Source organism: Leuresthes tenuis, unplaced genomic scaffold, assembly GCF_036924035.1.
Source record: "Leuresthes tenuis unplaced genomic scaffold, fLeuTen1.0.hap1 SCAF_36, whole genome shotgun sequence".
Taxonomy (NCBI): domain Eukaryota; kingdom Metazoa; phylum Chordata; class Actinopteri; order Atheriniformes; family Atherinopsidae; genus Leuresthes; species Leuresthes tenuis.
This window is the reverse complement of record NW_027325390.1, coordinates 756,370-771,017: the sequence shown is the minus strand read 5'-3', so window position 1 is coordinate 771,017 and position 14,648 is coordinate 756,370.

Sequence of the window (14,648 nt, the reverse complement as noted above, 5' to 3'; positions counted from 1 at the left end):
CGATAATGTTGTGTTTCTGTTTCACGGTAATGTTCCGTTTCTGGTCCACGATAATGTTCTGTTTCTGGTCCACGATAATGTTCCGTTTCTGGTCCACGATAATGTTCTGTTTAGGTTTCACAGTAATGTTCTGTCTCTGGTCCACAATAATGTTCTCTCTCTGGTCCACGATAATGTTCCGTCTCTGGTCCACGATAATGTTCCGTCTCTGGTCCACGATAATGTTCTTTCTCTGGTCCAAGATAATGTTCCGTTTCTGGTCCACGATAATGTTCTCTTTCGGTTTCACTGTAATGTTCTGTCTCTGGTCCACGGTAATGTTCCGTTTCTGGTCCACGATAATGTTCTGTTTCGGTTTCACGGTAATGTTCCGTTTCTAGTCCACGATAATGTTCTGTTTCTGTTTCACGGTAATGTTCCGTTTCTGGTCCATGATAATGTTCTGTTTCACGGTAATGTTCTGTCCCTGGTCCATGGTAATGTTCTGTCTCTGGTCCACGGTAATGTTCGGTTTCAAGGTAAAGTTCGGTCTCTGGTCCACGATAATGTTCCCTTTCTGGTCCACGATAATGTTCTGTTTTGGTTTCAAGGTAATGTTCTGTCTCTGGTCCACGGTAATGTTCCGTTTCTGGTCCACGATAATGTTCTGTTTCGGTTTCACGGTAATGTTCCGTTTCTAGTCCACGATAATGTTCTGTTTCTGTTTCACGGTAATGTTCCGTTTCTGGTCCATTATAATGTTCTGTTTCACGGTAATGTTCTGTCCCTGGTCCATGGTAATGTTCTGTCTCTGGTCCACGGTAATGTTCGGTTTCAAGGTAAAGTTCGGTCTCTGGTCCATAGTAATGTTCTGTCTCTGGTCCACGGTAATGTTCTGTCTCTGGTCCACGGTAATGTTCTGTCTCTGGTCCACGGTAATGTTCGATCTCTGGTCCACGATAATTTTCGGTTTCACGGTAATGTTCCGTCTCTGGTCCACGATAATGTTCTGTTTCTGTATCACGGTAATGTTCCGTTTCTGGTCCACGATAATTTTGTGTTTTTGTTTCACGGTAATGTTCCGTTTCTGGTCCACGATAATGTTCGGTTTCACGGTAATGTTCTGTCTCTGGTCCACGGTAATGTTCTGTGTCTGGTCCACGATAATGTTCGGTTTCACGGTAATGTTCCTTCTCTGGTCCATGACTATGTTCTGTTTCTGTATCACGGTAATGTTCCGTTTCTGGTCCACGATAATTTTGTGTTTCTGTTTCACGGTAATGTTCCGTTTCTGGTCCACGATAATGTTCTGTTTCAGTTTCACGGTAATGTTCCGTTTCTGGTCCACGATAATGTTGTGTTTCTGTTTCACGGTAATGTTCCGTTTCTGGTCCATGATAATATTCTGTTTCACGGTAATGTTCTGTCTCTGGTCCATGGTAATGTTCTGTCTCTGGTCCACGGTAATGTTCGGTTTCAAGGTAAAGTTCGGTCTCTGGTCCACAGTAATGTTCTGTCTCTGGTCCGCGGTAATGTTCTGTCTCTGGTCCGCGGTAATGTTCTGTCTCTGGTCCACGGTAATGTTCGATCTCTGGTCCACGATAATGTTCGGTTTTACGGTAATGTTCCGTCTCTGGTCCACGATAATGTTCTGTTTCGGTTTCACGGTAATGTTCCGTCTCTGGTCCACGGTAATGTTCCGTCTCTGGTCCACGATAATGTTGTGTTTCTGTTTCACGGTAATGTTCCGTTTCTGGTCCATGATAATGTTCTGTTTCACGGTAATGTTCTGTCTCTGGTCCACGGTAATGTTCTGTCTCTGGTCCACGGTAATGTTCTGTCTCTGGTCCACGGTAATGTTCTGTATCTTGTCCACGGTAATGTTCTGTCTCTCGTCCACGGTAATGTTCGATCTCTGGTCCACGATAATGTTCGGTTTCACGGTAATGTTCCGTCTCTGGTCCATGACTATGTTCTGTTTCTGTATCACGGTAATGTTCCGTTTCTGGTCCACGATAATTTTGTGTTTCTGTTTCACGGTAATGTTCCGTTTCTGGTCCACGATAATGTTCGGTTTCAAGGTAAAGTTCGGTCTCTGGTCCACGGTAATGTTCTGTCTCTGGTCCACGGTAATGTTCCGTTTCTGGTCCACGATAATGTTCTGTTTCGGTTTCACGGTAAAGTTCTGTCTCTGGTCCATGATAATGTTCCGTTTCTGGTCCACGATAATGTTCTGTTTCAGTTTCACGGTAATGTTCTGTTTCGGTTTCACGGTAATGTTCTGTCTCTGGTCCACGGTAATGTTTTGTTTCTGTTTCACGGTAATGTTCGGTTTCACGGTAATGTTCCGTCTCTGGTCCACGATAATGTTGTGTTTCTGTTTCACGGTAATGTTTTGTTTCTGGTCCACGATAATGTTGTGTTTCTGGTCCACGATAATGTTCCGTTTCTGGTCCACGATAATGTTCTGTTTAGGTTTCACGGTAATGTTCTGTCTCTGGTCCACGATAATGTTCCGTCTCTGGTCCACGATAATGTTCCGTCTCTGGTCCACGATAATGTTCCGTCTCTGGTCCACGATAATGTTCCGTCTCTGGTCCACGATAATGTTCTGTCTCTGGTCCACGATAATGTTCCGTTTCTGGTCCACGATAATGTTCTCTTTCGGTTTCACGGTAATGTTCTGTCTCTGGTCCACGATAATGTTCCCTTTCTGGTCCACGATAATGTTCTGTTTTGGTTTCAAGATAATGTTCTGTCTCTGGTCCACGGTAATGTTCCGTTTCTGGTCCACGATAATGTTCTGTTTCGGTTTCACGGTAATGTTCCGTTTCTAGTCCATGATAATGTTCTGTTTCACGGTAATGTTCTGTCCCTGGTCCATGGTAATGTTCTGTCTCTGGTCCACGGTAATGTTCGGTTTCAAGGTAAAGTTCGGTCTCTGGTCCACAGTAATGTTCTGTCTCTGGTCCACGGTAATGTTCTGTCTCTGGTCCACGGTAATGTTCTGTCTCTGGTCCACGGTAAAGTTCGATCTCTGGTCCACGATAATGTTCGGTTTCACGGTAATGTTCCGTCTCTGGTCCACGATAATGTTCTGTTTCTGTATCACGGTAATGTTCCATCTCTGGTCCATGATTATGTTCTGTTTCTGTATCACGGTAATGTTCCGTTTCTGGTCCACGATAATTTTGTGTTTCTGTTTCACGGTAATGTTCCGTTTCTGGTCCACGATAATGTTCGGTTTCAAGGTAAAGTTCGGTCTCTGGTCCACGGTGATGTTCTCTCTCTGGTCCACGGTAATGTTCTGTCTCTGGTCCACGGTAATGTTTTGTTTCTGTTTCACGGTAATGTTCCGTCTCTGGTCCACGATAATGTTCGGTTTCACGGTAATGTTCCGTCTCTGGTCCACGATAATGTTGTGTTTCTGTTTCACGGTAATGTTCCGTTTCTGGTCCACGATAATGTTCTGTTTCTGGTCCACGATAATGTTCCGTTTCTGGTCCACGATAATGTTCTGTTTAGGTTTCACAGTAATGTTCTGTCTCTGGTCCACAATAATGTTCTCTCTCTGGTCCACGATAATGTTCCTTCTCTGGTCCACGATAATGTTCCGTCTCTGGTCCACGATAATGTTCTGTCTCTGGTCCAAGATAATGTTCCGTTTCTGGTCCACGATAATGTTCTCTTTCGGTTTCACTGTAATGTTCTGTCTCTGGTCCACGATAATGTTCCCTTTCTGGTCCACGATAATGTTCTGTTTTGGTTTCAAGGTAATGTTCTGTCTCTGGTCCACGGTAATGTTCCGTTTCTGGTCCACGATAATGTTCTGTTTCGGTTTCACGGTAATGTTCCGTTTCTAGTCCACGATAATGTTCTGTTTCTGTTTCACGGTAATGTTCCGTTTCTGGTCCATGATAATGTTCTGTTTCACGGTAATGTTCTGTCCCTGGTCCATGGTAATGTTCTGTCTCTGGTCCACGGTAATGTTCGGTTTCAAGGTAAAGTTCGGTCTCTGGTCCACGGTAATGTTCTGTCTCTGCTCCACGGTAATGTTCTGTCTCTGGTCCACGGTAATGTTCTGTCTCTGGTCCACGGTAATGTTCGATCTCTGGTCCACGATAATGTTCGGTTTCACGGTAATGTTCCGTCTCTGGTCCACGATAATGTTCTGTTTCTGTATCACGGTAATGTTCCGTCTCTGGTCCATGATTATGTTCTGTTTCTGTATCACGGTAATGTTCCGTTTCTGGTCCACGATAATTTTGTGTTTCTGTTTCACGGTAATGTTCCGTTTCTGGTCCACGATAATGTTCGGTTTCAAGGTAAAGTTCGGTCTCTGGTCTACGGTAATGTTCTGTCTCTGGTCCACGGTAATGTTCTGTCTCTGGTCCACGGTAATGTTTTTTTTCTGTTTCACGGTAATGTTCCGTCTCTGGTCCACGATAATGTTCGGTTTCACGGTAATGTTCCGTCTCTGGTCCACGATAATGTTGTGTTTCTGTTTGACGGTAATGTTCCGTTTCTGGTCCACGATAATGTTGTGTTTCTGGTTCACGATAATGTTCCGTTTCTGGTCCAAGATAATGTTCTGTTTAGGTTTTACGGTAATGTTCTGTCTCTGGTCCACGATAATGTTCTGTCTCTGGTCAAAGATAATGTTCCGTCTCTGGTCCACGATAATGTTCCGTCTCTGGTCCACGCTAATGTTCTGTTTCTGTTTAACGGTAATATTCCGTTTCTGGTCCACGATAATGTTGTGTTTCGGTTTCACGGTAATGTTCTGTCTCTGGTCCACGCTAATGTTCTGTTTCTGTTTAACGGTAATGTTCCGTTTCTGGTCCACGATAATGTTGTGTTTCGGTTTCACGGTAATGTTCCGTTTCTGGTCCACGATAATGTTGTGTTTCGGTTTCACGGTAATATTCCGTTTCTGGTACACGATAATGTTCTGTTTCGGTTTCACGGTAATGTTCTGTTTCTGTTTCACGGTAATGTTCCGTTTCTGGTCCACGATAATGTTGTGTTTCTGTTTCACGGTAATGTTCCGTTTCTGGTCCACGCTAATGTTCTGTTTCTGTTTCACGGTAATGTTCCGTTTCTGGTCCACGATAATGTTGTGTTTCTGTTTCATGGTAATGTTTTGTTTCTGGTCCACGATAACGTTCTGTTTCTGTTTCACGAAAATGTTGTGTTTCTGTTTCACGGTAATGTTCCGTTTCTGGTCCACGGTAATGTTCTGTCTCTGGTCCACAATAATGTTGTGTTTCTGTTTCACGGTAATGTTCCGTTTCTGGTCCACGATAATGTTCGGTTTCACGGTAATGTTCTGGTCCACGGTAATGTGCTGTCTCTGTTCCATGATAATGTTCGGTTTCACGATAATATTCTGTCTCTGGTCCACGATAATGTTCCTTTTTCTGTTTCACGGTAATATTCCGTGTCTTGTCCACGATAATGTTGTGTTTCTGTTTCACGGTAATGTTCTGTTTCACAGTAATGTTCTGTCTCTGGTCCACGCTAATGTTCTGTTTCTGTTTCACGGTAATGTTCCATTTCTGGTCCACGATAATGTTGTGTTTCTGTTTCACGGTAATGTTCGTTTCTGGTCAACAATAATGTTTTGTTTCGGTTTCACGGTAATGTTCTGTCTCTGGTCCATGGTAATGTTCTGTTTCGGTTTCATGGTAATGTCCGGTCTCTGGTCCACGGCAATGTTCGGTTTCACGGTAATGTTCTGGTCCACGGTAATGTTCCGTCTCTGGTCCACAGTAATGTTCCGTTTCACGGTAATGTTCCATTTTTGGTCCACGGTAATGTTCTGTCTCTGGTCCACGATAATGTTCGATCTCTGGTCCACGATAATGTTCGGTTTCACGGTAATGTTCCGTCTCTGGTGCAAGATAATGTTGTGTTTCTGTTTCACGGTAATGTTCCGTTTCTGGTCCAGGATAATGTTCTGTTTCGGTTTCACGGTTATGTTCTGTCTCTGGTCCACGGTAATGTTCTGTCTCTGGTCCACGGTAATGTTCTGTCTCTGGTCCACGGTAATGTTTTTTTTCTGTTTCACGGTAATGTTCCGTCTCTGGTCCACGATAATGTTCGGTTTCACGGTAATGTTCCGTCTCTGGTCCACGATAATGTTGTGTTTCTGTTTGACGGTAATGTTCCGTTTCTGGTCCACGATAATGTTGTGTTTCTGGTCCACGATAATGTTCCGTTTCTGGTCCACGATAATGTTCTGTTTAGGTTTCACAGTAATGTTCTGTCTCTGGTCCACGATAATGTTCTGTCTCTGGTCAACGATAATGTTCCGTCTCTGGTCCACGATAATGTTCCGTCTCTGGTCCACGCTAATGTTCTGTTTCTGTTTAACGGTAATGTTCCGTTTCTGGTCCACGATAATGTTGTGTTTCGGTTTCACGGTAATGTTCTGTCTCTGGTCCACGCTAATGTTCTGTTTCTGTTTAACGGTAATGTTCCGTTTCTGGTCCACGATAATGTTGTGTTTCGGTTTCACGGTAATGTTCCGTTTCTGGTACACGATAATGTTGTGTTTCGGTTTCACGGTAATGTTCCGTCTCTGGTCCACGGTAATGTTCCGTCTCTGGTCCACAATAATGTTGTGTTTCTGTTTCACGGTAATGTTCCGTTTCTGGTCCATGATAATGTTCTGTTTCACTGTAATGTTCTGTCTCTGGTCCACGCTAATGTTCTGTTTCTGTTTCACGGTAATGTTCCGTTTCTGGTCCACGATAATGTTGTGTTTCTGTTTCACGGTAATGTTCTGTTTCACAGTAATGTTCTGTCTCTGGTCCACGCTAATGTTCTGTTTCTGTTTCACGGTAATGTTCCATTTCTGGTCCACGATAATGTTTTGTTTCTGTTTAACGGTAATGTTCTTTTCTGGTCCACAATAATGTTCTGTTTCGGTTTCACGGTAATGTTCTGTCTCTGGTCCATGGTAATGTTCTGTTTCGGTTTCATGGTAATGTCCGGTCTCTGGTCCACGGTAATGTTCGGTTTTACGGTAATGTTCGGTCTCTGGTCCACGATAATGTTCGGTTTCACGGTAATGTTCTGGTCCACGGTAATGTTCCGTCTCTGGTCCACGGTAATGTTCTGTCTCTGGTCCACGATAATGTTCGATCTCTGGTCCACGATAATGTTCGGTCTCACGGTAATGTTCCGTCTCTTGTCCAAGATAATGTTGTGTTTCTGTTTCACGGTACTGTTCCGTTTCTGGTCCACGATAATGTTCTGTTTCGGTTTCACGGTAATGTTCTGTCTCTGGTCCACGGTAATGTTCTGTCTCTGGTCCACGGTAATGTTCCTTTTCTGGTCCACGAAAATGTTGTGTTTCTGTTTCACGGTAATGTTCCGTTTCTGGTCCACGGTAATGTTCTGTCTCTGGTCCAGGATAATGTTCTGTTTCTGTTTCACGGTAATGTTCCGTTTCTGGTCCACGATAATGTTGTGTTTCTGTTTCACGGTAATGTTCCGTTTCTGGTCCACGATAATGTTCTGTTTCGGTTTCACGGTAATGTTCCATTTCTGGTCCACGATAATGTTCTGTTTCGGTTTCACGGTAATGTTCCATCTCTGGTCCACGGTAATGTTCCGTCTTTGGTCCACGATAATGTTCTGTTTCTGTTTCACGGTAATGTTCCGTTTCTGGTCCATGATAATTTTCTGTTTCACGGTAATGTTCTGTCTCTTTTCCACGCTAATGTTCTGTTTCTGTTTCACGGTAATGTTCCGTTTCTGGTCCACGATAATGTTGTGTTTCTGTTTCACGGTAATGTTCTGTTTCACGGTAATTTTCTGTCTCTGGTCCACGCTAATGTTCTGTTTCTGTTTCACGGTAACGTTCTGTTTCTGTTTCGCGAAAATGTTGTCTTTCTGTTTCACGGTAATGTTCCGTTTCTGGTCCACGGTAATGTTCTGTCGCTGGTCCACAATAATGTTGTGTTTCTGTTTCACGGTAATGTTCCGTTTCTGGTCCACGATAATGTTCGGTTTCACGGTAATGTTCTGGTCCACGGTAATGTGCTGTCTCTGTTCCATGATAATGTTCGGTTTCACGATAATATTCTGTCTCTGGTCCACGATAATGTTCCTTTTTCTGTTTCACGGTAATATTCCGTGTCTGGTCCACGATAATGTTGTGTTTCTGTTTCACGGTAATGTTCTGTTTCACAGTAATGTTCTGTCTCTGGTCCACGCTAATGTTCTGTTTCTGTTTCACGGTAATGTTCCATTTCTGGTCCACGATAATGTTGTGTTTCTGTTTCACGGTAATGTTCGTTTCTGGTCCACAATATTGTTTTGTTTCGGTTTCACGGTAATGTTCTGTCTCTGGTCCATGGTAATGTTCTGTTTCGGTTTCATGGTAATGTCCGGTCTCTGGTCAACGGCAATGTTCGGTTTCACGGTAATGTTCGGTCCCTGGTCCACGATAATGTTCGGTTTCACGGTAATGTTCTGGTCCACGGAAATGTTCCGTCTCTGGTCCACAGTAATGTTCAGTTTCACGGTAATGTTCCATTTTTGGTCCACGGTAATGTTCTGTCTCTGGTCCACGATAATGTTCGATCTCTGGTCCACGATAATGTTCGGTTTCACGGTAATGTTCCGTCTCTGGTCCAAGATAATGTTGTGTTTCTGTTTCACGGTAATGTTCCGTTTCTGGTCCAGGATAATGTTCTGTTTCGGTTTCACGGTAATGTTCTGTCTCTGGTCCACGGTAATGTTCTGTCTCTGGTCCACGGTAATGTTCCGTTTCACGGTAATGTTCCGTCTCTGGTCCACGATAATGTTGTGTTTCTGTTTCACGGTTTTGTTCCGTTTCTGGTCCACGATAATGTTCTGTTTCAGTTTCACGGTAATGTTCTGTCTCTTGTCCACGGTAATGTTCTGTTTCTGTTTCACGGTAATGTTCCGTTTCTGGTCCACGAAAATGTTGTGTTTCTGTTTCACGGTAATGTTCCGTTTCTGGTCCACGGTAATGTTCTGTCTCTGGTCCACGGTAATGTTCTGTTTCTGTTTCACGGTAATGTTCCGTCTCTGGTCCACGATAATGTTCGGTTTCACGGTAATGTTCTGGTCCACGGTAATGTTCTGTCTCTGTTCCATGATAATGTTCGGTTTCACGATAATATTCGGTCTCTGGTCCACGATAATGTTCCTTTTTCTGTTTCACGGTAATGTTCCGTTTCTGGTCCGCGATAATGTTCTGTTTCGGTTTAACGGTAATGTTTGGTCTCTGGTCCACGGTAATGTTCGGTTTCACGGTAATGTTCGGTCTCTGGTCCACGATAATGTTCGGTTTCACGGTAATGTTCTGGTCCACGGTAATGTTCCGTCTCTGGTCCACAGTAATGTTCCGTTTCACGGTAATGTTCCATTTTTGGTCCACGGTAATGTTCTGTCTCTGGTCCACGATAATGTTCGATCTCTGGTCCACGATAATGTTCGGTTTCACGGTAATGTTCCGTCTCTGGTCCAAGATAATGTTCTGTTTCTGTTTCACGGTAATGTTCCGTCTCTGGTCCACGATAATGTTCGGTTTCACGGTAATGTTCTGGTCCCCGGTAATGTGCTGTCTCTGTTCCATGATAATGTTCGGTTTCACGATAATATTCTGTCTCTGGTCCAAGATAATGTTCCTTTTTCTGTTTCACGGTAATATTCCGTTTCTGGTCCACGATAATGTTCTGTTTCGGTTTAACGGTAATGTTCGGTCTCTGGTCCACAGTAATGTTCTGTCTCTGTTCCATGATAATGTTCGGTTTCACGATAATGTTCAGTCTCTGGTCCACGATAATGATCTGTTTCTGCTTCACGGTAATCTTCGGTCCCTGGTCCACGCTAATGTTCCTTTTTCTGTTTCATGGTAATCTGTTTCTGGTCCACAGTAATGTTCTATCTTTTTTCCATGATAATGTTCGGTCTCTGGTCCACGATAATGTTCTTTTTCTGTTTCACGGTAATGTTCTGTTTCGGTTTAACGGTAATGTTCGGTCTCTGGTCCACAGTAATGTTCTGTCTCTGTTCCATGATAATGTTCGGTCTCTGGTCCACGATAATGTTCTTTTTCTGTTTCACGGTAATGTTCCGTTTCTGGTCCACGATAATGTTGTGTTTCTGTTTCACGGTAATGTTTTGTTTCTGGTCCACGATAATGTTCTGTTTCGGTTTGACGGTAATGTTCTGTCTCTGGTCCACGCTAATGTTCTGTTTCTGTTTCACGGTAATGTTCCGTTTCTGGTCCACGATAATGTTGTGTTTCTGTTTCACGGTAATGTTCCGTTTCTGGTCCACGATAATGTTGTGTTTCTGTTTGACGGTAATGTTTTGTTTCTGGTCCACGATAATGTTCTGTTTCGGTTTGACGGTAATGTTCCGTTTCTGGTACACGATAATGTTCTGTTTCGGTTTCACGGTTATGTTCCGTCTCTGGTCCACGGTAATGTTCCGTCTCTGGTCCACGATAATGTTGTGTTTCTGTTTCACGGTAATGTTCCGTTTCTGGTCCATGATAATGTTCTGTTTCACGGTAATGTTCTGTCTCTGGTCCACGGTGATGTTCTGTTTCAAGGTAAAGTTCGGTCTCTGGTCCACAGTAATGTTCTGTATCTGGTCCACGGTAATGTTCTGTCTCTGGTCCACGGTAATGTTCGGTTTCACGGTAATGTTCCGTCTCTGGTCCACGATAATGTTCCGTTTCTGGTCCACGATAATGTTCTGTTTCGGTTTCACGGTCATGTTCTGTCTCTGGTCCACGATAATGTTCTGTCTCTGGTCCACGGTAATGTTCTGTTTCTGTTTCACGGTAATGTTCCGTTTCTGGTACACGATAATGTTGTGTTTCTGTTTCACGGTAATGTTCCGTTTCTGGTCCACGATAATGTTCTGTTTCGGTTTCACGGTAATGTTCCGTCTCTGGTCCACGGTAATGTTCCGTCTTTGGTCCACGATAATGTTCTGTTTCTGTTTCACGGTAATGTTCCGTTTCTGGTCCATGATAATTTTCTGTTTCACGGTAATGTTCTTTCTCTGGTCCACGCTAATGTTCTGTTCCGTTTCACGGTAATGTTCCGTTTCTGGTCCACGATAATTTTGTGTTTCTGTTTCACGGTAATGTTCTGTTTCACGGTAATGTTCTGTCTCTGGTCCACGCTAATGTTCTGTTTCTGTTTCACGGTAATGTTCCGTTTCTGGTCCACGGTAATGTTCCGTTTCTGGTCCACGATAATGTTGTGTTTCTGTTTCACGGTAATGTTTTGTTTCTGGTCCACGATAATGTTCTGTTTCGGTTTGACGGTAATGTTTCGTTTCTGGTACACGATAATGTTCTGTTTCTGTTTCACGGTAATGTTCCGTCTCTGGTCCACGGTAATGTTCCGTCTCTGGTCCACGATAATGTTGTGTTTCTGTTTCACGGTAATGTTCCGTTTCTGGTCCATGATAATGTTCTGTTTCACGGTAATGTTCTGTCTCTGGTCCACGGTGATGTTCGGTTTCAAGGTAAAGTTCGGTCTCTGGTCCACAGTAATGTTCTGTCTCTGGTCCACGGTAATGTTCTGTCTCTGGTCCACGGTAATGTTCTGTCTCTGGTCCACGGTAATGTTCTGTCTCTTGTCCACGGTAATGTTCTGTCTCTGGTCCACGGTAATGTTCGATCTCTGGTCGACGATAATGTTCGGTTTCACGGTAATGTTCCGTCTCTGGTCCACGATAATGTTCCGTCTCTGGTCCACGATAATGTTCCGTCTCTGGTCCACGATAATGTTCCGTTTCTGGTCCACGATAATGTTCTGTTTCGGTTTCACGGTAATGTTCTGTCTCTGGTCCACGGTAATGTTCTGTTTCTGTTTCACGGTAATGTTCCGTTTCTGGTCCACGATAATGTTGTGTTTCTGTTTCACGGTAATGTTCCGTCTCTGGTCCACGGTAATGTTCCGTCTTTGGTCCACGATAATGTTCTGTTTCTGTTTCACGGTAATGTTCCGTTTCTGGTCCATGATAATTTTCTGTTTCACGGTAATGTTCTGTCTCTTGTCCACGCTAATGTTCTGTTCCGTTTCACGGTAATGTTCCGTTTCTGGTCCACGATAATGTTGTGTTTCTGTTTCACGGTAATGTTCTGTTTCACGGTAATGTTCTGTCTCTGGTCCACGCTAATGTTCTGTTTCTGTTTCACGGTAATGTTCCGTTTCTGGTCCACGGTAATGTTCCGTTTCTGGTCCACGATAATGTTGTGTTTCTGTTTCACGGTAAGGTTTTGTTTCTGGTCCACGATAATGTTCTGTTTCGGTTTCACGGTAATGTCCCGTTTCTGGTACACGATAATGTTCTATTTCGGTTTCACGGTAATGTTCCGTCTCTGGTCCACGGTAATGTTCCGTTTCTGGTCCACAATAATGTTGTGTTTCTTTTTCACGGTAATGTTCCGTTTCTGGTCCATGATAATGTTCTGTTTCACGGTAATGTTCTGTCTCTGGTCCACGCTAATGTTCTGTTTCTGTTTCACGGTAATGTTCCGTTTCTGGTACACGATAATGTTCTGTTTCTGTTTCACGGTAATGTTCTGTCTCTGGTCCACGGTAATGTTCCGTCTCTGGTCCACGATAATGTTGTGTTTCTGTTTCACGGTAATGTTCCGTTTCTGGTCCATGATAATGTTCTGTTTCACGGTAATGTTCTGTCTCTGGTCCACGGTGATGTTCGGTTTCAAGGTAAAGTTCGGTCTCTGGTCCACAGTAATGTTCTGTCTCTGGTCCACGGTAATGTTCTGTCTCTGGTCCACGGTAATGTTCTGTCTCTGGTCCACGGTAATGTTCTGTCTCTTGTCCACGGTAATGTTCTGTCTCTGGTCCACGGTAATGTTCGATCTCTGGTCCACGATAATGTTCGGTTTCACGGTAATGTTCCGTCTCTGGTCCACGATAATGTTCCGTCTCTGGTCCACGATAATGTTCCGTCTCTGGTCCACGATAATGTTCCGTTTCTGGTCCACGATAATGTTCTGTTTCGGTTTCACGGTAATGTTCTGTCTCTGGTCCACGATAATGTTCTGTCTCTGGTCCTCGGTAATGTTCTGTTTCTGTTTCACGGTAATGTTCCGTTTCTGGTCCACGATAATGTTGTGTTTCTGTTTCACGGTAATGTTCCGTCTCTGGTCCACGGTAATGTTCCGTCTTTGGTCCACGATAATGTTCTGTTTCTGTTTCACGGTAATGTTCCGTTTCTGGTCCATGATAATTTTCTGTTTCACGGTAATGTTCTGTCTCTTGTCCACGCTAATGTTCTGTTCCGTTTCACGGTAATGTTCCGTTTCTGGTCCACGATAATGTTGTGTTTCTGTTTCACGGTAATGTTCTGTTTCACGGTAATGTTCTGTCTCTGGTCCACGCTAATGTTCTGTTTCTGTTTCACGGTAATGTTCCGTTTCTGGTCCACGGTAATGTTCCGTTTCTGGTCCACGATAATGTTGTGTTTCTGTTTCACGGTAAGGTTTTGTTTCTGGTCCACGATAATGTTCTGTTTTGGTTTCACGGTAATGTTCCGTTTCTGGTACACGATAATGTTCTATTTCGGTTTCACGGTAATGTTCCGTCTCTGGTCCACGGTAATGTTCCGTCTCTGGTCCACAATAATGTTGTGTTTCTTTTTCACAGTAATGTTCCGTTTCTGGTCCATGATAATGTTCTGTTTCACGGTAATGTTCTGTCTCTGGTCCACGCTAATGTTCTGTTTCTGTTTCACGGTAATGTTCCGTTTCTGGTCCACGATAATTGTTAGAGTTTTTAATTGTTATCTCATGATATACCCTGTTTTACAATTATATTCCTGTGCTTTAATTGCACTTATATGCTATACCATAAAAATCATATGTGTGATGTATGGATCTTATACTACATTAGTTCTAATCATGTGATGATGAAATGTGTGTGATCCAAAGTGATCCCAAACCAAACCGGGAAAAGAGATGGACCCATGATGTGGACTACAAGGACTGGACATGGGACCCGAAACACCTATTCGACACAAATACCTGGTATAGGTATGTGAAATCCAGAGTGGGACGGTCGGACAGAATTGAGGGATGTTATGTGTGTTCCAAACTTCCCCCTTCCTCTACACAGACCCATCTCGCAGCCAAATGGATGAATAAAACTGAAGCGAAATATATGGCCTCAATGGCAGGTATTGGGTTTCAACATGGCAATATTGTGATCAATAACTCTGATCCCCACTGAGGAGTGGAAAACGGGACATGCAGTACATTGTTCTGGGCTAACATGAACATCACAATCAGAGGAGAACCCACACCACAGGTAGCATATCTCCACATTCCCCAAGGGCAGCACTTCACTTGCTTCACTCAAGGAAATGAGACGCATCTGTGCAAAAGCAAGGGCTGCCCACAGGGAGGAGCCTGGATGGGAGCTCTAAACATCACTTCTGAGTGCCAAGACGGAATTGCCACAGCAACTGGAGAAGGCTCCCCAACCAACATGTCTGCACCATCGAACGGGACGTACCTCATCCAGAACGGGTGGTGGTTATGCGGACATAATGTATATCCGATGTTGCCCATCAACTGGACGGGAGTCTGTGCACCGGTGTGGGTCACCGACCACACCTATAAGATCTACCGTGGC